This window comes from Sprattus sprattus (assembly GCF_963457725.1).
Source record: "Sprattus sprattus genome assembly, chromosome: 6".
In the NCBI taxonomy this organism is placed as follows: Eukaryota; Metazoa; Chordata; class Actinopteri; order Clupeiformes; family Clupeidae; genus Sprattus; species Sprattus sprattus.
Genome location: NC_137925.1, coordinates 26,071,859 through 26,081,239, shown reverse-complemented (window position 1 = coordinate 26,081,239; position 9,381 = coordinate 26,071,859).

Genomic DNA, 9,381 nt, shown 5'->3' with positions numbered 1-9,381 from the left:
GAACTGCACATTTTGAAACCCCTGTCTGCTTTGAAATCTTTGTCTGGGAGAGACCCTGCTGATGCAGTATAACTACGTTGTGTCTTGTTGCTGTGTTCAGTCTTACCATGTAAATGGATAAAAAATAAACATTTATTGTTTACATTTTTCAAAGCATTCTTAGTTCGTAGCATTTTTTCACACCTGCCTAAAACTTTTGCACAGTACTGTATATATGCGATCAGGGGACGGGGGTGTGGCAGCGGCGGTGACAAAAATGAACTTGTAGCCCCTTTTTTCCAGGGCAGAGCAACTCTCTTCAAAATTCCTGTGCACGTCCCTGGGTATAGTTCTGCATGGGATGTGATTCAGCACTATTCTTTGCCATAGCTTTTATGTTACTATTAAATGTGCACTGTTCCTTATGTTTATATTAAATGTACATTGTTCTTTGTTCAAATGTACCGTACATTGTAGCATCTAACATAGGGATATGTTTCACAAAGATAAGTGTGGTCTGGGCATTATTCTCTTCATATTCCAGGAGCTAACGCACCACAACTTCTCGCTAATGCTGCAATCTACATATAAAGATGATTTAAAAGTCTTCTTAGCAAAGCTATGTTATTGGATTGCTCTCTCTCTCGCTCGGATGACACAATGTATGGAGGGGAGCTACATAATACAAGGGAATTAAAAATAGGGGAGAATGCATTTGTCACCATAGTCTGTTGACAAAGAGCTGTATCTGTTTCTCTAAGCACTTAATGTGGCCGATGATGCAAGCCTTTTTCACAGATAACCCTTACAGTGATCCCACTCAAACAATTATTGACGCCTGGCTAAAACAGTGGGAACATATTACTGAAATTACCTTTTTTTCTGTGTGCATTTGTACATACTGCAATTGCATCCAACATGTAACAATACAAATGTCCTCTCTTTGATGAAGTATATATATAAATGCCCCCCCCCCCCCCCCCCTCCCATTTTGCTTTACAAAAAAACTAAATTGAGATGGGCTATTTGGTGAATTGTGGCAATTTTAATGTGCGAAAAACTGTAATCTGTGAAACCAATAGCCCAGAACACTGATCTCGTTCCCTACATAAAATGGTTCATGTCTCACCAAGGTACGAACAGGAATACTCAACATGAGCGATCACCCCTCCCTTGATTTACAGTTGTCTCTTTTGCTGTGTTGATCCTGTGTTTTGCACAATTCACCTGAGGCCAAACACAATATTTGTCAATGAGAAACACACTCAGCACATTGCTTACCGCACAACCACTCTACCCAAGGATTTTTTTTTTTAATAAACACACAGCACACGTAACCACATAAGCCATATCTTCAGAAGAAATACTGCCCTTGGCACGAGAAATCATATCCATCTTCCTTCATAGGAGGTGTTCATTTCCCCCCACCACACCATATTGTCACTCTCTGCTGTAGAGTATGCGCTGTCACAGTGATTAAGTAAGGATTGTATCTGCACTGGATTTATTAAATTAAATTTCCATTTTTACCCAAAGGTACTCCATCACCCAATGTTGTCTGATGAGGGTTAGATATTGGGCTCTTTCCTCAAGTCCGTAGCCTTTACCAGTGCCATCAGTCCCCTCTATTATTCCCCCAGTACCAGCCTCCCCCTCCCCTTTAGATGTTTTCATCAGGACAAGACCAGGGCTCCACTCGAGCTGTGCAATAATGGCCATTTTATTTTCTTCTTATTCTTCTGATTTTATTAGCACAACTGAGATCTCAAACTAATTTAGAACATATTTCAAAACAAAGCCAGACTTGTCAGAGTAAAGATGCCAGTGTGATTTGAGGATGTATACCCTGCAATGCATCCACTAGAGAGGAGAGTTCCTCATATTGTTGCCTAGAAACGTTAATTGTTAAAATTAAATATTTTGAATAATTACTTCAGAAGTGGGCTTTAAAGGTTATTTGCATACTGAATGAGGAGACCTTGAAGTGAACTTCTTCTGGCACCAGTTTTGAGACTTGGAGAAAAGATTAAAAGTATTACCTAGAAATAAAGACATGGGGAAAATTTGAATGAATTATTCAATCGGACACTTTCTCCCAAATGCATCCTCAACATCTGTCAATCCTCAGGCTGACGTGTCCGGGATTTGTTTCTCACCCCCATCTTAATATTCTCTGCACAACAAAAAGTTACCCTGCCTTTGCTAGGAGGCTAACTGAGCATTCATGCAATGAGTAGAATAATTAGCCACTTAGCTACCCTGTGTCTCATGCTATTAGTTTTACCAAAGGGCACAGGCAGACGGAGGGCTCAGTGAGGTGCAGCAGTGCACTAAAGTGGGATTGGAGAGCTCAGCGTTAATGTCGGCAGGCCTTCTTGCACCTCCCAAGGAGACCGACAAGAAACGGCATTTAGACCCTGTTGACCATATGGCTTGTGTAATTAATGGCACAGACGGCATTTGGCTTACCCCCAAACTTGCTCGAGTCAGTTATGTAAAGACAATCCGGAACAAACAAGGACTGCCCCGAGCTTTCCAGCAGTGTGAACATTTAGTGAGCGAACTCAGCTGTGCTCTTCTTAACGGTTATCTCTCCCCTCCACATAGTTTACCACGCACAAGGAGCAGCTCACGATGTGCGATCGCTGATTGGATGGATTCTTTGGGGTCCAATATCAGAGATGTACAGTTCAGTTGCAGTGCCATTTCTGGCCATCCATTAGAACATCTAATAACACTGCGTCAGAGAACCTGGGGTTAATTCCTGAGAGACTCTCCCATTCTTTACTTTATTAATTTACTCTGTAATGAAATGTTTTCATATTTGGAGAGCACTGTGATGAGAGGGCCACATTACTTTCTGAAATGGGATAATTTAAAATGATCAATTTGAATTGCCGGCAAATTCAACTCAATTTAACTGGTTAGGTGCTTTTTCTCTATAGTCCTTTATTGTCTACTACATAATTACATTTTTAATGTATCCCCTGATTCTATATCCTCCTCTCTCTCTCTGTCAAGATCTGGAATTCATTCTTCCATTGAACCTAAACTATAAAACACACTGAACGCTACATTTCTAGTTCCTCTCCTCACAGAGGCTATGTCAACACAATGTGTACCACATGTACCACATACGTATCCCTCTTGAAGGCCAAATGGCGTCCTTCTAATTCTCCTCAGCCAGTGAGAGGGAAACACAGAGCCAAGGTGACATCCATTGCAGCGGCTATGTAACACAGCAAAACATCAGAACAGTGCCATCAGTCAGACGCGCTGCATCAATTACTGCACCATGTAATGGTGGCTGCCAGATTGGTGCTGAGGACAGCAAAGGTTATTTAACTTGAGGTGCAGCTCTAATCATATACAAGCGTGCAGTCCCTAGTGTTCCTGCAAATTAAAGTGCAGGGACATCAGAGTGACTCGCCCCAGCTGTTGGGCATATAAAACTGCCGGTGAGAAAAGAGGGGCCTGTGCTATGTGCCTATCCTAGGCACTTGACTCTGTTAAGTGAATCCCTTTGGGCCCGTCCAGGGGAGAAGACTCTGAGGCCTCTGAGCCCTATGATGAGGGCGCAATGGTGGGGGGTCTACTGGGTAGGAAGGTTGAGCCTCCATGCTGTCTTCTGGGCGGACGTGACCTTCGACGCCAGATCACTTGGGAGGTGCGCTCGTGTCAGCTGGCTGGACAGATTGATATCAGATGGCAACAAGGAAGAAAACAAGATTTCCCCCTCGGCACACGGCAGGATCACTGGTCAATAACAGTCACTCGCCCCGAGTCTCAGGCTTAAGGCTGATAGACAAGCTTTTGAATTACGGAGATAGTTGTTTTCATTTATTACTATGTCATTGGCTCAATCTGCTCCACAGTATGTCTTCCTTGGAAGCGCTGGAAGATAGCTAATACTGTGAGTGATAATGGAGGAAGGAAAATCAAAAGCCAGATGCTCATTCGCCAGCTACTGTGTTTGTCTGAAATATTTGAAATGTGTTGTTATTTATTTACTCCCTTCAAATAAATGCCCTGCCTCAGACTCTGATGCGATCTGGGCATGGATGTTATCCAGGCCAGAGCACAAACCCAGCTCTCTCTGGGTTGATGACGGCTGGCTCTGAAGTTATCTCTTCATCCCTTCCACAAAGACTGTCCTTTTTACCCGTCCTCATGTATTTTTCACATGAAATAACCTGTCAAGGGGACGAGCGGAGAAGCATGTATGGTGGACATGACAACACACCCTTTGCAAGCTGTTTTCTTTCTGCCCATGAAGCACTCCGTACACCCTAAGTCTTTAAAGGCGCCGGCCCAGATGGGAGAGGCAGCCTGAGGGCTCGGACTGACCTATATTCAGGCTTGCGCTACTGGCGCTACTACTTCACTACTGGCGGGCCCTATCCACATGCAGGCAGTCATCAAAGAGCCACTATCACCTACCCTCTGTCCCACAGTGAATTTCTAATCGTCCTTGGAATGACTAAAGGGCTGAGATTATGCTGCATTCCCTTTTTTTGATGGGAGCTAAAAGGTCAGTGCTTCCGAATGGTAATGTGAGCATCAGTGAAAGGTGAGGCAAAGGTATGGGCCAGAGAGTAGAGCAGCACAGGGTCTCTCAGAGCACCTGCTGTGGCTTCTCTCTCTCTCTCTGTTTTCTCTCTCTCTCTCTCTTTCTGTCTCTCTCTCTCTCTCTCTCTCACTGTTATCTCTCTCGCTCTCTCTCACTCTCTCTCTCTTTCTGTCTCTCTCTCTCTCTCTCTCTGTTTTCTCTCTCTCTCTCTTTCTCTCTCTCACTCTCCCCCCCCTCTCTCTCTGACTTTCTCTCTCTCTCTCTCTGACTTTCTCTCTCTCTTTCTTTCTCTCTCTCTGTCTCTCTCACTCTCTCTGTCTCTCTTGCTCTCTCTGGCCTTCTCTCTCTCTAACGCTCTCCCTGACTTTCTCTCTCTCTCTCTTTCTCTCTCTCTTTCTCTCTCTCTGTTTTCTCTCTGGCATACACTTTCTCCTTTCTCTCCACTTCCAGGATGATAAGAGCTTCTCTCTATGACACCCCGTGCTGCTACCCCTAAGCTTGGCAGAAGTGATAACACTCCAACCACCCCTCTCCCATCATGCTGTTATCTCTCAGATTCGAACATCCCCCCATATGTGGATAAGCCATGAAAAAGAGAACAGAGCTGCCACCCAACCCCCCCCCCCCCCCCCCGCCACCAAATAAAACTGAGAGAAGTGAGGGGGAGTAGTTGGAGGAGAGGCAATTCACCAGGGAGTGGAGCTCCACAGACACTTGGGGAGATATTTCTGTACTCTGCTCTTAATATTAAATGAAAAGCATTATTCTGTGAACAGCCTCTAAAACCTTCCTCCCCTGAAATGTTTTGAGACATGACTGAATGAAAAAAGACAATTTACGTAAGAGAATGCAAAGCATGATGGAAAATCTGTCCCAAAAAAAATCCCAAAAAGAAAGCACACCAACAAAATATATCTTATCAGAACATCTACTCATGTGGAGAAGTGATGTTAGTCAGCTACTGTGCAGAGTGACATGTCAAGCCCACATATGCAAAACAGGACAAACTCATAGTTGTCAGAGGAAGACTTTTCTATTTACAGTGATAGCCCCCTCACTGATGACTCCTCCTGCCATTGTCAATCTGTTCCAGCTCTGCTTTTTTCTGCAAGTTGTCTTAATGGCTTTGCTGAGAGTATACACGGTGTAGCTTAAGGCAAAGAGGGTGTTTGGCGACGGTTGCTCGGTGAGCACAGCAGATGTGGTGGGAGCTTAGGTCTGGAGGAGTGTCTATGGACGCTGCGTGCGCTCCACCCCTGCCACATTTTTCAAGTGCAAACTGCTGCCACCAATGACTTCAGTGGACTTCAGGGGCGTAACTGTAGGGGGTCCAGCAGGTGCGGTTACACCTGGGCCCTTGGGTCTACGGGCCCGTAGCCCGGGCCCGCGGCTCATAGACATATTATGTCTATCTAAATAGTCTGAATAGCCAAGAAATTACACTATAGGCGGAATATGTGCGCGGGGGGAGGGGGTGTGGTGGCGGTGGTTACAAGCATGAAAAAAAGGGTACGGGACTGTAAAATGCTTTGGGAATCACTGCCTTCCGTCACTGACTAGGGCCCGTCATAATAGCCTGCACCCGGGCCTGTCGTTACTACGTTACACCACTGGTGGACTTTATACACCACTACATCCAGACTGCAGAGCAGCCAGCACTACATCCAGACTTTATACACCACTACATCCAGACTTTATACACCTCTACATCCAGACTTTATACACCACTACATCCAGACTGCAGAGCAGCCAGCACTACATCCAGACTTAATACACCACTACATCCAGACTTAATACACCACTACATCCAGACTTAATACACCACTACATCCAGACTTTATACACCACTACATCCAGACTTAATACACCACTACATCCAGACTTTATACACCACTACATCCAGACTTAATACACCACTACATCCAGACTTAATACACCACTACATCCAGAGATGGGCAAAAATACATCAAAATGTATTTTGATACAAAATACAAAATACCCCTCAAATAAATGTATCAAAATAAAATACAAAATACTGTTGCCAGAAAATGTAACAAAATACAATACATGTATTTTGTATTTTTAAAATACAGGAAATACTTTTTCTGAATTTTCAGTTTTCTCACAATTTGGTATAGCAGAACATTCAGGTTTGGGCTATTCAGTGGCGTTACGTAGTAACCACGGGGCCAGGTGCAGGCTATTATGACGGGCCCATGTCAGTGGTTCTGTATCCTTTTTTTCATGTTTGTAACCGCCGCCACAGGGCTCTCATTGCAATCTCTATGGCTTCCGGGAGGGCTATCCCCACCGTGCTTTCATCATACGTAATTGCCAGGTAAGGACTGGGACGCGATCTGGCACTCCGCGCCTGGGCAAGACTCTCCACTTTGTGAATGAGGCGCGCCTCACCTAGGACGTGGGTCTTGCACTCCGTGCCTGGGCGAGACACTCCACTTTGTGAATGAGGCGCGCCTCACCTAGGACGCAATCTGGCACTCCGCACCGATGAGACTCTTTTTAAAGATCTTAGCCTACTACAAACGTTGTTGAGACTCTTACTAAAGATCTTACTCATTCTCACAGAGACAAAACAATACACGTAGCCTACTATAAATGTTGTTGAGATTTTTATTATGTTGAAAGTCGGTACCAAAACAGAGACAAATTGCTACACGTCAAGCAATGTCATTTATTTCCTAAAATACGTTTTGCGAATCCAGCTTACATTACCACTGCACACTCACAACCTTACAGATAAGTTATAGAAGTTGTACTAGCATTTGTATTCAAAGTTTATACTTTAATCTACCAAAGAACTCACTGTTTAACAATACAACTTGACATCACACAGATAAATGACCGTGTAGCTATTTGTTTTGTCTCTGTGAGATTGAGTAAGCTCTTTAGTGCGAGTCTCAACAACGTTTATAGTAGGCTAAGATCTTTAATAAGAGTCTCATGTGTGCCCGGGCCCCCCGGCGCGGAGTGCCAGATTGCGTCCTAGGTGAGGTGCACCTCATTCACAAAGTGGAGAGTCTCGCCCAGGCGCGGAGTGCCAGATCGCGTCCTAGGTGAGGTGCACCTCATTCACAAAGTGGAGAGTCTCGCCCAGGCGCGGAGTGCCAGATCGCGTCCCGGACCTTAGCTCTAATTGCGTATAAGAACATCACACGGCTTTCATCAAGTCACATTGTGTCATGATGGCTAACGTTCAGTGTAACAACTTGATTCGCTCTTTGAACCTCCTTTAAGAACCTCCTTTAAGTCGGTGTACTAATGAAGATAAATTGACAAGGATCAAGACAGCTTTCTAAGTTTTCGACCACAACCCTGTTTTGTGAAAAAAATTGATTGATTGAGATAACATGAGTCAATGAGAGAGATCTGGGGTGATTTCCTTTTCGCCACAAAAAGGGGTGGGCCATAAGAAGCAACACTTTTGGCAAATTGACTGATTCGACAATGACATTCAGAGGCAGATCAGATGGTCTCGTGGCAGAAAAAAAATCTCCTTCTGCCTAAACACTGGAGAAAGTAATTTGAGTATTTTAAATACAAAATTACTCCACTCTAAAGTATTTTGTTACAAATTACATTCGATTTTTTATCGGCCTTATCAAATACAAATTACAAAATACTCAAAAGCAAATTAACTAGTATTTCAAATACAAGTAATTGAACTACTGCCCATCTCTGACTACATCCAGACTTTATACACCACTACATCCAGACTTAATAAACCACTACATCCAGACTTTATACACCACTACATAAAGACTGTCACTTGCAGAAGTGCTTTTTGACACAGTGAACACACCACTACATCCAGACAGCAATGTTACTATAAGTTATATGGCAAGTCTATAATCAACTGAAGAATTCCGGTTACATATTCCTGAAAACATAGAAAACTATGACCTTATTAATTAAGTATATCAATGATGAACATATTCTCGCAAAAAAACAGCAATGTCGGTTGTGATTCTGTCGTGAAAATAAGTTATTTTGAGTGCAAATGCTTCTTTTTTCTTGGAACAATTAGAACACTGTTTTCTAGGCCATTCACAAAAAGAACCTTCCCCTGAAGCCTGCCAAATCTGGACCTACTGATAGCTCCAGTTCATACGTATACTGTAAATATAAAAGAGACATATCTTGGCCAAAGCACAGCTTTTTAAAGGTCAAATGTCTTCCTTCATTAAAATAATTAATCAGTTGGCCCCTCCTTTAAGCATGGCATAAACTCTCTTAAAATACCAAGGTGGGTCAATGGTTGACAGTCCTATCCAGAAAATGAAACAATGTAATGGAAAAAGCTGAGAAGAATCATGCAATTTTTCACTGTGTCAAAAAGCACTTCTGCAAGTGACAGGGACGTTTGCATAGCAACAGCATTATCTGTCCTTATATAAACTCATGCTTAGCGTGGGAATAATCCCAGAGCTGCATATCAAGATTATAAAAAAGGAAGAAAGAAAAAAAAACTCGCACACAGGCGACTTTCAAAACACTGTCTCTCTTTTATTGTCTCAAGAAGAGGCTATTTCTTTGTGTGAAAGGACTGCGTTCCCCTTCACTTTGTTCCCCCAGCAGCAGACAACTGTACACTGTGCACTTCAGGGGAACGAAGCGCTGTTACTTTTGAAAATATTCCAGCAATAGAAGGAGAAGACTATGGCTTATCTCATTTTTTCCCCCTGCCTTTATTCTGAAGGTAATTTGCATTTTAATTTGGAGTTTCAACCTGTGCTTAATAGAATTAAATGGAGTGGTGCACTGCCATAATTCTCTGACCCTTTCAGGAACCAAAAGTGCGGGAAAAAAATAAA